Consider the following 14,543-nt stretch of genomic DNA (forward strand, 5'->3'; position numbering starts at 1 on the left):
TATTCATTTAAACTCCGAAACTTCGGGTTGGTATCTGGCCATGCAGATTGTAACAGACAAGGATTGAACCACCAGTAGTACTCCAGTGCACCGCTCAATAGTGGCTGCCATGGGTAGTCCTTAGAGTCTCTTTGGGGCTCATCGGATATTTTTTTTTTCTTTAACTTAAAAATCATATAATTCAAGTCACAGTCGTTGTTTCTAGATGTGCAGGTCTTTGCTTTGGTGTTAGGCCAAAAAAACAGTAATTGTCAAGGAAAACATAATTTACTTTAATTGTGATTACATAAATGTTTTATGGATTACAATTTGGTATCCATATGTATTTCACACAGATGGGTTTTGCGAGGCCCAGAGCTGTTTGATCATTAAAAATGTGAAACATTTTGAGTTTAACAATCTTACATGACCTCCAAAAGTTGAATTTGTTCATCTGGACGTAGCGATGTCATATTTTAAATCTTACATGACCTTTAATTCCTTAATCCTGTTGAATATTGCAAATATATTTACATGATATACACTGTGCACATGGTAAAAGGTTTTAAATATATGGTACTGAATATATTAGTTTTACATTATATTAAAGCACAACATTTAATATTTTAATAAAGAAACCTCTATATACATTGATAAATTTACTAGAACAATAATAATATAATATTATAAATAATATAAATTTGTACCATCCAACCGTCATTTTCCACTTGTTCAATTCAGGGGACTTGAGCCAGCGACTATAGGGTGAGAGGTGGGGTACACCCTGGACAGGTTGCCAGCCTGTCGCAGAGCTAAATCATGCAAGCTCCACATCAACTCAGGACCATCTTCCTGTGAGGCAACAAGCGGAACCACCACACCGTCGTACCACCCGTAAATTTGTCAAATGTCATATTTTAAACAACATTAATATGATAAAATGGAAAATATATTAAAATTACACAAATATATTTAAATAATGATAAATCATGAGGTGTTAATACTCAACAGGCTGCTTTGTGAGGGAACGACTAGGTAAATAGCAGATAGCTGTATCTCACAGTAGTTTCAGCCAGGATGAAGAAGGTTGGGAGGAGATTAAAATGAGTATGCGATAATGCGTATGTGTGCATGCATTAATATTTTTGTGAGCGTATGTGTTTTGCATATCTTTGATGTTGCCGTCTCAACTGACCCCAATACTCTACTGAGCCCCGAGGTGCAGTCTCATATGCACACAATCCCACAGTCACACTGTTCATAGATGGAAGTAAATAATTGTAATTTGGCATCTTATTAATGTATTTTACTATTTTTATGCTTTTTAAAAAAAAAAAAATACATTTGAAACTTTATGAATAACAACAATAATTATATTTTAACATTAAAAATATCATGTTGACTAAAGAGCTTGCACACTGGTGGTGGTACTGGTGGATTAACCATTAAAAAGAAAAAAAATGATTTTGGTAATTAGCAGTGTTGTTAATTTAGGTCAGCTGCAACATACACCTTACACTGGGTGGTGGTCTAATACATTTGAGTTATCTCAGTCATTTCATGTCAAATCAGCCAATATTTAGGTCATTTCCTGGTCAACCATATGCACACATGAATGTTACTGCAGTGCAATTTTTACATTAATTACATTGCTCAAGATATTCAGACTGTGTTCCATATTACAATACAAATTAAGATTTTGTTAAATGTGTAATTTGTTCAATTCTTGAGAATTCATGTTCAGGTTAAGCTTCATCTTGCCTTCAAATGTTTGTTGAAATGTTTCCATTCTTATGAAGTATTTCTTCTTGTAAAAGTACCTTATATAATAGTTTTCAGTCACACAGAATACAGACATGGAGGCTAATGGCATGATGAAGCCAGATAATGCCCAGTTGGATATCAGTGTTCAAGCTGTGGTGGTCCTCACTGGTTTGGCTAGCACTGCAGAGGCATATGGTCTGCTGTCTGGCCCTAAGTTTTCCACCAGAGCTCAAATACATGTTTGAAGTCCTGCAAAAGATATTTTGGAATCTTGGTGAACACAAGTCATCATCCAAGGCACATACTCTCAAAAACAAGCTTCTGCTATAAGTTGAACAAGACCGACGGGCACCAGCACCGGTCCAAATAGATGTAACTAATTCAGATGGCTTGGAAAAATATGTTTAGTCTTGTAAAGAGTGTCGTACAAAAGTCTTGAACCACCCATTTCTTTGTTTTTACGAGGGACATAGAAAATAGGTGCAATGATTTATTAAAGTGTAAAGTGTGTATGCATACATGGAAATGCAGTATTTCCCAAAAGCAGAGTTTGTACATTCCTAATAATATTGAAAGACAGTATTTGTTATGGCACTTGTATTCTTCAACACAGCCTGAACTTTCTGAGGTGGCGTTCTGTAATTTCTTTAAGTATCTTCAGGAATTATTGTCCAGGCTTCCTGAAGGACATCCTATGCTCTTCTCTGGATATTTCTGCCTTTTATTTGTTCTCTGTAAAGATGATCCCACACTGCTTAATACTGAGTTCCAGGCTCTGGAGAGATCAATCTATTAGGAGCTGTTGTGTATGTGTGGCGTTCTTGGGTTTTTTCCTTTTTTGGCACAGGTAGGCGGGGCGGTGCTTTGCAGGATCCCCGGCACACCTGCGGCGCATCAGACATCATCAGAGGGAGCATTTTTAAAGAGCTGTGCGACGGACGTCTGGTGTCAAAGTATTGTCGCTTCCACAAGTGCCTGCCCCGCTATCCGCTCGCCTGCCTGTTGTTGTGTTCTCTGATCTAAAACAGAGATATACCTCGCCTCTGCCTGTGGTTCCAGAAGGTCACTGCCCGTGTCTGTATTTACAGTGTGTCAAGTAAGCTCTCTAACGCTCCCTGTTTGCATACGCTTTGCTCTCGGCTTTCAGTGTCACCCCCTTAACTCTGTTTTGTCTTTCTTCCTTAGATCGCCCCAGTACGCCACCAATCGTCCCGTACGCCCCAGGCTCTGTGTTTTGTTTTCTCCTTGTCCTCGCAGGTTTAGCCAGTCCCTGTAAATAGCCCCAACCCTTGTAAATACTTCTATCTCGGTAAATAAGTCCACCCGTTAGTCACCTAACACAATCCATGACTGATAATGTTCCATCATGTGTTTTTCTATCCTAGTACGATCATTATAATGCTGAAAAATGAAGCAGTTGCTAATTCAATGCTTTAAAGATGGTGCAGCATGGTGGATCAAAATCTGATTGTTTATTTCTGTGTTAATATTTCCCTAATTTTTAAAAAGATCCCCAACACCACTGGCTAAAATGCAGCTCTATTCAATTCAATTCAATTCAATTTTATTTATATAGCGCCAAATCACAACAACAGTCGCTTCAAGGTGCTTTATATTGTACAGTATATCCTATAATAATAGATACAGAGAAAAACCCAACAATCATATGACCCCCTATGAGCAAGCACTTTGGCGACAGTGGGAAGGAAAATACTAAAAGATACTAATGCAAATGTATGCTATGGTTTCTAACAATATGTATAATGTATAAGGAAACATGTAAAATGTAAATAGAACTGTTCCAAGGACAGAACTCCATATTAGCTTGAGTGTGTTAATAAGCCACCAGTTCATTTATAGTACTTTCTATTCTAATTTCTATGCTTTATATAACATGTCTCCTTCATCCACCCACATAGCCATTCATACAAGACCCTTTTTAAAGTCTAAGTGCTTTTTCTCTAACATTCACGCTGTGATGTAATCAACTTAGGGTGCAGCATCTTACCCAAAATTACTTTGGTATGCAGACAGGAGCAGCCAGGGATTGAACCAACAGCCTTTCAATTAGTAGAGGCTTTTTAAGTAAAAGTGTTTTAATTCCTCCCACCTTTCAGGCCTGTGGTACATGGGATATTAATAAAGACAGACTGCATATATTTAAGACTGAAACATTAATTAATGGAAGGACTACTAGGGGGCGATCGTGGCTCAAGAGTTGGCAGTTCGTCTTGTAATCGGAAGGTTGCCGGTTCGAGCCCCGGCTCTGACAGTCTCGGTCGTTGTGTTCTTGGGCAAGACACTTCACCCGTTGCCTACTGGTGGTGGTCAGAGGGCCCGGTGGCACCAGTGTCCGGCAGCCTCGCCTCTGTCAGTGCGCCACAGGGCGGCTGTGGCTACAATGTAGCTTGCCATCACCAGTGTGTGAATGTGTGTGTGAATGGGTGAATGACTGGATATGTAAAAGCGCTTTGGGGTCCTTAGGGACCAGAAAAGCGCTATATAAATACAGGCCAATAGGGACAGATGCTTAAGCCAAGTTAGGCCATCAACAATGTCAAAGACTGATTTGAAGCATAAAGCGTAATGTGACTGCACATTTGTAGAGATGCTAGTTTATCTCTTCCTGGTCAAAGGAGTTTGCAAAGAAAGTTTCCTTGATTCCCTAGTTTATCTCTTCCTGGTATTTTTCCCTGTTTTTTTTTTTTTTGTCAGTGAAATGCAATTCATTTTCACAAGGGGCCACATGACACACTGTGAATGTTGTGGGGACTTTGTGGTGTCCACACCTGCCTGCTTGAACATCTACAACAGACTGTAATGCTGGGCCCTAGGAAGCACAGCCTGTGAGGCTGGAGGAGTTATCATCACTGGCTGTAATGACATGGTTATCAAGCAGAATGTTGAAAGAGAACTGGGACGTTTATATTGCTGTGGATAAAAATGTAAAGTTTATGTAGTTGAAGCTAACGTGGATCTAAATGAGCTGAGAGAGAATTTTTCATTTTATAGCTAAAGCTGTAAAGAAGCTGGAGTTTGTAGCTGCTGTTGTTCCTCATAAATCTGTGGAGCTCTTTTTCTGCTAGTGTGAATAAAATGTAAAAACGGGTGGACTTGTTGGTGAATTCAAGTATGTGGTCACCATCAATTTCACTCAGTCCCTCATTGCTGATGCATGTGCTCATAGATTTGTCATTCTCATCTCTCACTGATTAAAACTGGAACTATATTTCTGAGAAATTACAGGAATTGTACTGTTATCCAAACATTTTGTCAAATAGTTTCAGTCAAAGAAAAATGAAAACGGTCTCACGATTAGCTGCTGTTGGTTTTCTCGATCTTAAAGTTGCCTTCAGTAGCCAGATCTGTCCAAATCTGAATGCTGATGCTATACGAGTGTTTTTGTTTTTTTAACCCTATCAGGTAAGAGCAAGGAGGCTGAGATCAAACGGATTAATAAAGAGCTGGCCAACATCCGCTCCAAGTTCAAAGGGGACAAAGCTTTGGATGGCTACAGCAAGAAGCCTTCAGTCATCACCTGTGTGTGGATGACTGAATGTATTGTAAAGTGCTTTGGGGTCCTTCTGGACTAAGTAAGTGCTATACAAATACAGGCCTATTTTGAGCAGTCTTGTAGAAATGGTGTCTAAATCCAAAATACTTGGTTTGGGTAAAGTTTACTCTTTCGCTTCATTTTCTGAGTTATTAAAAGTAATAACAAATGTAATTAAATATAATAAATAATAATAAATAGAATAAAGGAAAATTCAGCTCAACAGAGCTTTGTCACACCAAAGAAAGTTGGGGTTTTTCTTCTTTTCTTCTAATCTAGTCCAGTCATTTTCTGCCTTCTTTGAGCCAGCTTCTACTTTGCTTGCTTTAAATTTTTATTTATATAACACCAAATAACATCAACAGCTGCCTCAAGGATAACAGAAATTTGTCTCAAGCTAATCTCTGTGTGTTTCTGTCATTCGTGCAACAGGCCTCACCCAACTGACTTAGAACTGCATTCAACCCTCCATCTTCATCTTCACCACCGCCAGCGTCTTGAATCCAGGGATCCTGTCTTAAATCCAATCACTTCATAACAGACTTTAAGAAAACAGACCATAAAGTCTGTTTTCAACAGCACAAAAACTTGCCTCCTATTAACCTCAGAAAGCCTTTCAAGAAGACGAGAGTAAAGGTACATTTTTTTATCCCTTGGTTTAGATTGCATATATAACTTTTTTATTTGATTTGTACTGAAGATTATTTGCATATTTTTGCATTTAAGAAAATACTTTCTTTAAAAAATTAGATTTCCACATGGGACGTACGCACAATCAAAGGATCTAGTCGGGGTGTTTTTTGGAGAGATGCCCTCAGTTAAACTTTAAAACCCTTTAAAGCCGGTCGGAGCGGGCACGCTCCGTTTTGCGTAACTATTTTTAAATCCCTGTAGAATCGGAACCACGTAAGCTAGCGCAATAATTTTTTTTGCATATGAAACCGGAGGAGTTGTGCTTACATCTTATGCCATCAGCTTGTCCTAGGTCACGGTTTCCTTCCACATATAGCTTTGCAAAGATTGCATAAAAACCACTTGCAGCAACAAAAACATAATATTCCAGAAACACGGTTTGCCGATCCGATCAGCTGTTCATAACACTTCCTAGGTTGGAACAGATGTCAGCGCATGTCCGCCATGACCTGCCCAAAACCGGAAGTGACGTCATTTTCGCGGAAAATGTAGTTTTTTAATCTATAGGCCTTATAAGCATATACTGGTGTTTTTAAAGGTCATGTTTGACTTCATGCTTTTTTGAATAGTTTCTGGGATGCTTAGAACTCAAATTGCACTGCTTTAAATAGTTTATTTTGAGGCACATGCTGTTTTCTTTGCAAATTTGCATTATAATATTCATTTTCGTTTTTTCCTGCAGTATATAAAAATTGGTGTATCTCAAAAATAAAACTATGAAGACACTCAAAAATAATTTTCCTGTTGTTGTCAACTATTTTTTGCAACTTTTTTGTATTTACAGTTTTGAGGGATAAACCTCTTAAATTTCTCTAAGTAGAAATATATGTAAAAAACAAAACAAAAACAATTTTCAATTTTTTTGTAGTTTATTGCACTTTTTTGCAATTTATGTAGTTACTATGGACTTAATGCATACATATTATTAAAATTTGGGCTATAACAGTTGTATTGATGTATAGCAACTTGAAATGCTCCCAAAAATGGCACTACAGCATGTAAACATATAAAGTAAACTCTGGTGGACTTGGTTCTATGGTAGGTCTTAAAGGGTTAAATCATTCCCATTTTAAAAATGGAAACCAATGAGCAGCTCATTCTGAAAGATGCATGTTTTTTTTTCTTCTGAATATTTATGCTCATTACTAAGACAAAAGTATTTCTTATCTGATTAAATGATGGAATAATCGATAGATTGCTCAATTACTAAAATAATCGGTAGCTGCAGCCCTAACAAAACAGTCATCCTGACTAAAAGAGTTCTGTCACTCCTTTAAAATGGACTTTGGTAACCATTTCTGACAATTTCCTTTCCTACTGTGGAATATTGGCTCCAGTGTGGTCAGCAGAGTCTATCCAGACTGTTTTTTCTTGTTTGGGACTTGTTTCATCTCTCTGCTCCATGATACAGACCACGACCATGGCCCAGTTGTAGCATGGTGTGGACAGTCCTTTCTTCACATTAATGTGTTTAAAACAAAGGGAATGGTTGTTGATTTTCATAAACATTGATTTTCATCGCTGCCCCCTGTTTGTATTCATGGTCAAGAAATTGAAGTGATAGAGAAATACAAATATCTGGGCACCAATGCTGATGAAAAGTTGAAATTTAAATTGAATACAGACACCATATGTGCAAAGACTCACCAGCGTGTGTATTTGTATCAGAAACTGAGTGATATTAATGTGAATAACATTTTATGAAAATGTTTTATTCTTGTTTTATTGAGTCTGTTTTAACTTTTTCTTTAATCTGCTGGTTTGGGTCTCTTAGCTTGAAAAATAAGAAGAGGCTGGAGCACATTGTTAAATGGTGTAGCAGGTATAAAACTAAATGATCTTGCCCTCCTGTATGGAGGCCTGGATTATGGAGATATTCCATATATGAATGCTTCTGCTCAATGTCTTCGAACGGTTGACTGTGTATCATGCTTCTCTGAGGTTCATCACTAACCGTAAATTTCAGACTCACCACTGTGAGTTATACTCTCAGGTAGGATGGCCTGCTTTGGCCAGTCGAAGGAACTCTCATTTACAGTTTTATATATAAGGCAATACTGGGATTGCTGCCTTCCTATATATGTTCCCTGCTTGCAATGAAACATGTTGGTCATTATGATCTTCGTCCGCAAGGTTACTTGTTGTTTTCTGTTCCATTTGCCTGAACTGAACTTGTCAAAATTGTAATCTGGGCCAGGAATAGATTGAACATTTCCAGATAAAAGAAGAAAAAGAACAATGGAGCATTTTTTTCACAGATTTTTGTGATAGTACAGGAATATAAACCAGTCATATGGAATAACCAGTCAATTAAATCAGATCTCCACTGATAATCAAGTTTGAAGAGCTTTTCTAGACTGTTTTTACATCTCACGTGGACAGAGAGCTGTCAATAAAATCAATAAAAGAAAAAGCTACATGATAGACATGTGAAAGGAAGAAAACAATGGTGAAATCCACACTAGTGCAGTTAGAAAGCTAATTCAGGCCAGCTTTTTGGTCCTTTCCAGTCACATGATGATGATGATGAAGATGATGATGCAGTGTGACATCACACATTAACCAGGAAATCAGTTCAGATGAAGAATGCTGTGAATAAATTTACCAAAATCAGACCAGCCTGGGTCCAATATAGGATAGTCACATTTTCGGGGGCTTAATATATTCAGCCAGCCGGATAAACGCTCTTTCTCCTAACAACACCGGGTTTTACACAGAATGTTTCCCCCCATGGTTTGCTGGACATCACTCACACAGCCATGCACATCGTGCAGCTAAACAAATCACTGCTGGACCAACTGGGGAGTGGAACACAGAAAACTACAGAAACCCTGGAAATTGTGTTACTGTTGGGCAAATATATGGATCTGCCTCTAATCTGTGGAAAATTCTGCTAGGTCAAAAAAGTAAGAGGCAAATGATTAGGCCTAATACAAATGTATACATAAATGTTCATACATTTGTCACAGAGGGAATTTAAAAAAAATATGTACAGAAGTGCCTCATTTTCTGCATAAGTGGGACAGAATAACTGAGAATATCTTAACATCTTTCTTGGATTATACTGCCAATCTATAAGATGAATTGGATCGATGTGCCACTGGAACTGGACTAAGCCTGAGATAGCAACTCAGACTGTTTCTGAATTATGTAATGCAATAAAGACAGACATGAATAACTTTCAATATTATAAATATGGGTCTGTTACAAGGTGAGGCGTGTGTGTTCCATGTGTCATACACATACACAGCTATACACCCATAACATTATAGTGTTGAGCATGAAGAGCAGGGTAACTCCATCAAGCTACCTACACTGAGGTTAAAATTCTCAGACATTCACACAAACCCACAGACACTTGGCTGCTACACCTGCTTTTCAAATAATGTGGAGTCAATAAAAAAAAAGAGGGCAGTGTAAATATGCAGGAAAGAGATTTAAACATCATGGGTGGCAATGGCATCTGTCCTAAAACATTGTGTTAGCTGCTGCACATGCATTTCACAGCCTCACCTGCAACATCTGTTGAGACTCTTCTACAGACTTCAGAAACACACACAACCATGTGCGTCTCCACAAATAGAAGCATAAATGCAAACCAAGACAGGGAAAATGGTAGCAGAGTGTGGGATTTGCACTGTAAAAATGTACCTGAAAGACCTAAAATATCAGCATAGCTCATTGTACTGAACAAAGGAGACAGACAAGGCAGAAGGAAAGTATGTCTGTATGTATGTGGGAGAAAGAGTGGGGGAAAGAGAGAGTGGGAGGAATGTCATGCAGAGAGACTGCACCGAGACACTAAGCGACATAGAAAGCCACACCAGATCGACTTGAACCAAGAAATTGCATTGTTTTCAAACAGTTATGCACACATATAGCAATACTATAAATGCTATTTATAGTCTAGGAGAGGGCACACCTCCCAAAATCCATATACTATTCCATTTAAAAATGTAGGCAAATATGAAACCCGCACTAAATCAGTTAATGTGAGATTGCATGATGTCAATGAACAGTCGTCAGCACAGAAACATGGGAGATTTACAACCCCCCAAATCCCAGACAAAATCTGTTTATTCTGACCGCCATAATGCATGTCGATTCACAATTAGGTCAGCATTCAGCCCCTTGTTTTATTTAACATCACATGTCATATCCCCTGTGCGTAAAACGATAGCCTTTTGATCTGTTTAGGGTGCGTAATAAGACGGCTTCGCCGGATCTGGTTACCTCTTATCTGACCAGCGGTGTGGAGCGGATCCCTGTCGCAGCACTGACAATTTCAAATCCTCTTCGTCGCTCTTTAAATCCACAGACAGGTGTAGATTCGCTCCTGTGTTACCTCTGCCTCGCTTTGTCTCCCGATGAAGGCGATGTGCAGCACGCAGCCAGCTATGCACAGTGAGGGGAACGAACCGGCAGAGGCTCGGCTGCTACGGCGTCATAGAAGAGGAGCGAGTCAGTGAAGAGGTCTCACTCCGCTAGCGAAGAGTGGCGTCGTTTTCACAGTTTCCAGTCACATAAAAACAGCAGTGCTATGCGATGCGACTCACCTCAACATACTACCTAAACATACGTTTTAATTTCCCTTTTGTCAGAATGAATAAAATACATCGCGTGACTTCACAAAAATCTTTGCTTTGTAAACAAGGTTTGGTTAGGTTTCATTGGTGCACTGTTGGTAGCTTTAAATCAAGGTCACAATTTAGATTTTAAAGCAATTAAAAGCTGGCTCATGGCACAAGCAGCAATTCATTTTACTTGAGTCTCTCTGGTCCTAATTATGTCCCTCCATTTAATTTCACCTCCTCTGTCTCTTCCTCACGCTTTGCTTTTTATTTGAAAATCTGAAATGACATAAATGTAACAAAGTAGTGAACAATACTAAATCAAGCTGTATCTTCACACAGTTTTTATAATTTTATGCTGCTGTGCATTTTGTATCTTGAGTGAGTCTGGAGTTTTGGTCGTAGTGAACCTGCATAACTCTTGTTGTTTTTGAGATATTCGTATCAGAACCATTAGTAGGAATTAAAAAAAAGGATAGGAAAAAACTCATGTGTAATGAAAATTGATAAGAAATAGGTTACCTCTAATTAATGAATGCGTTTCTCTAGGTTTTCTTTTTAAAGTATGCATATATTCTTTATGATGGCACAGTGTGTGAGTCAGGGGTTATAGTGAGGATGAAGTCGCTTAAATGCAGCAAATAACATTTTCTGTTGAAAGTAGAAAAAACTATAGAATAGACGGAGTCAGAGCTGAAATCTCTGTTTCATTTTCTCCTTGAAAGCAGAGGTGGCTTTTAGTGAGATATTTTAATCAATTTATAGCAGTGTGCTGCTCTCTCTCTCTCTCTACTGATATGAATTAACTTGTTGTCATTATGCAGTTGCTTACACAGCGAAATTGGGCAGCAAGACCACAAAGGTACAAAAGTACAGAAAACAATATACAAGGAAGAAGAACAATATAAGTACAACAATATAAGCACAGTATATACAGGGTGTATGAGTTACAGAAACATTAATGGAGCTCACCCAGCAGTCGCTGTCTTTCTCATTTTCTCTCATATATATGAAAGTAATCATTCGAATAAGATATTTCTATATTATTTATTTATCCTTATAGTATTTGATTACACCTTTGATTCCAGTCTGTGTGAATAGTCTAAATTGGTTTCACAATTCACAGACAAAAATAATAATGAGAGGGAAAGTATTGATTTCTGTTACACATGTTTTAATAAATTGAAGCAGTTGTATCTGTTACGTTCCCCTAAAAGGGTCCAGGCGATTAGGGAAAGTAACAAAAAGTGTCCAGGTTGGAAAAAGGAGACAGAGAGGCAAAATGGTTCAATTAAAAAGTTTTATTAAAGTTTCTACTAATAACTCAACTAAAAGAGACAAGCCGCTATCACCATTTAAAGAAACAAAACCAAAACCCAAGCGTTGGTCAATAAACTGAAAAGTAAGTCGAAAAGAGATTAGTGACCAAACACACTCCTCTCCACCGAGCAGGAGCAAACAATCACAAGATACAGCTCACTAGCTGCAACCACTCACATGGCACTCTGGCACCAGAGCTCACCTTTCTCTGCCCTCAAATACCTTTAATAGCTGATGTGAGTCAGCTTACAAAAGAAAAAGGTGGCACCTAAGGCAGGAGAGATGGTAGGACATGCCCACACAGGCAACTTCAGGAGGAGGCCCTGCTAGGGCCGTAAAACATTAGTTCAGTAATTACAAGGCCCAGTCCAAATGACTCTAGTTAATAAAAAATGGGTGTGGTTGCGCCTGGCAATGCCTAGAAGCAGCAGGTGCACCACCTGTCGAAACTGAAGTGCACCACTTCACCCCAGTTTCGGGTCTGGGTGCAGTTTCCCCCTCCAGGGGCAACGGTACCTAGACCTGGGGTATCGAGTACGCTTGGGGAGTGTGATTGTGTGTACAGCGTCTCTTTATGTCTGTCTCCACGTTGGGTGAGTGCTGAGTAATTGCATATGAGAGCATGAGGGTGGGAATAGATGTTTGTATCTGTGTGTGCCTGTATGTCTGTGTCTATATGTCAGGTTGGGTATCAGACGCCACCTCTCTGGGGACATCTCAGGCCCTCCAAGGTTTGGAGGACTATCTCCCCCACTACTCACTACAGGCCTGGAGCCTGGGGCTCGCTCGGGCCACTTCGGGGGTGGGGTGCCCTCGGCCTCTCGGCCTGGGGCTCGGTCACTCTGGCACAGCTGGCTGCCGGCGGAGCTCATGGGCACGTCACTGCAACCCCCTCTGGCTTCTGCTCCGCGGCTGCTGAGTGACCCCTCATCTGGGACTCTCCTCAGCTCTTTCTGGGATAGTAGCATGCTGCTGCCCTCTGTTGGTCTTCCTTGGTCTCTTGTGCTCTGAGGGCCTCTGGATGTCTGGAGTCTTGATCTCCTCCATACCTGCTTCATGCCCTGGAGGACGGGGCAGTGGCCCCCCACACCCTCTAGCAGATCATTACATGAAGGAACCTTTTAAATACAAGCGCGTTCATGCTCACGGGTGCTCACACACACAAACTACACCCTTTTTGGCTCCTACCTCAAAGCACACTGTGCGCTGTCGATTTTACGTGCTGCACAATAATATCCAATATATAGTATTTACTCTTATAATCACGTAGATTATCGCGATGATGTTGTTTATTATATTGCTCTCTTTTTTGCTTGTTTTCTTGTTTTCTCTTTTTTTTCTCAACAGGTGATCCAGGTGATATATATGTTTATAAAAATGTGTATTTTTTGCCCCCCCACCCTTTTTTCTGTGCCCTTCATCACCGTTTCTCTTCCCCCCTGTTTTTCTTTTCCTCTTTCTTTCTCCCTGTCCTTTCCCCCAGTCATGTCTGTCCCATATCTAACAACTTAAAATAAAATAAAATAAACAATAAAAACAAAGGTCAATCAAATGGACCAATACGGCAAGGCCGGGATGGTCCACTTGGTATAGTAAATCCATTGGGCATCTTTCTTGGCCTTCAGACAATAATTCTGATGGCAAAAGAACCAAACGGGACAGGCAAAAAAAACAAAAAAAGGGGTGAAGTGCACCAAAACCTCGGATTATTCATGGTCACATGATTTGTTGTTTTGAACCATGCTTCAGAGCAGTGTATTGAAATATCTGCGCTTTGAAAGCTCGACACACTGTCGAAACGTCTGTTTCAAGCTGCCATCATTTTGGTCTGGCTAAAGGGTTGGTCTCACGGCTAAAATCATTGTTCTTGTTTACTAACTTAAAAGAGTTCAAATTGCAGTTTAATATAGATGGACTCCCCCTTTTCAAAAGCAGTAGACTTCAGTTCTGGGGTCCGTTCTTCGTACCTCGCTTACTACATCCAAGATCAAATGACACATCCAAGATCAAATCATCGCGCCAACTTTGAGCTCACTAATCCGGTTCTCCGAACACACCTGTTGTTGACGATTAGTATAGCTGGATGAAGTAATCTGAGATCACTGGGTGGCTTAAAAGGGGCTACGCATCGATAGTAGAAACATTGATCGGCAACCCTTTGATTGGTCGGCGAAGATGTTGAAGGAGCGTGCTCAGTATTTTTCGGCAGCAGAGCAAGAGTCTCTTGATTGAGGGATTTCAGGAGTTTCAGAGTTTAATTAAAACGCAGGGGAACACTGCAAAGGCTGCAAAAGCAAGGAGAGAGGGCTGGCAGAAAGTTGCTGACAAATCAAACTCGTAAGTAATTTATCATATTATATTACATCATATCCTCTTTCACATTAGAGCCACAACAGGACCCACTAGAACATGGGAACAAGTAAAAGTGAAATATAAGAATATTCCACAGAATGGTAATATTTATCACTTATATTGCTTTTAGTCTCTTGAAAAGAGACCCTGAAATAATCTGTTTGTTTGTTTATAACAGCAACCAAGAAAAGGGCAGAGCAAATAAAGACAGGTGGTGGTCCTGCACCCCCTCGTCACACCCCGGCTCTTTGTACTGTGACATTTATTGACATTGTGGGTTTTTTTGTGTGTAGTTTTACATAACATTCCAT

General features: G+C 39.6%; 1 protein-coding gene across 1 annotated transcript in view; it reads right to left on the reverse strand.

Annotated features, from left to right (window-relative positions):
- LOC116319670 (junction plakoglobin-like) overlaps positions 1 to 10,864 on the reverse strand; it is a 126,056-nt gene extending 115,192 nt beyond the window's left edge. The window contains exons 1-2 of the mRNA XM_039611199.1: positions 10,798 to 10,864; positions 10,223 to 10,425 (exon numbers count right to left, since the gene is read on the reverse strand). The gene's annotated coding sequence lies outside the window, so the exon portion shown is untranslated. The remainder of the gene's footprint in view (positions 1 to 10,222; positions 10,426 to 10,797) is intronic.
- Positions 10,865 to 14,543: the final 3,679 nt, after the last annotated feature.

This window comes from Oreochromis aureus, linkage group 4 (genome assembly GCF_013358895.1).
Source record: "Oreochromis aureus strain Israel breed Guangdong linkage group 4, ZZ_aureus, whole genome shotgun sequence".
In the NCBI taxonomy this organism is placed as follows: Eukaryota; Metazoa; Chordata; class Actinopteri; order Cichliformes; family Cichlidae; genus Oreochromis; species Oreochromis aureus.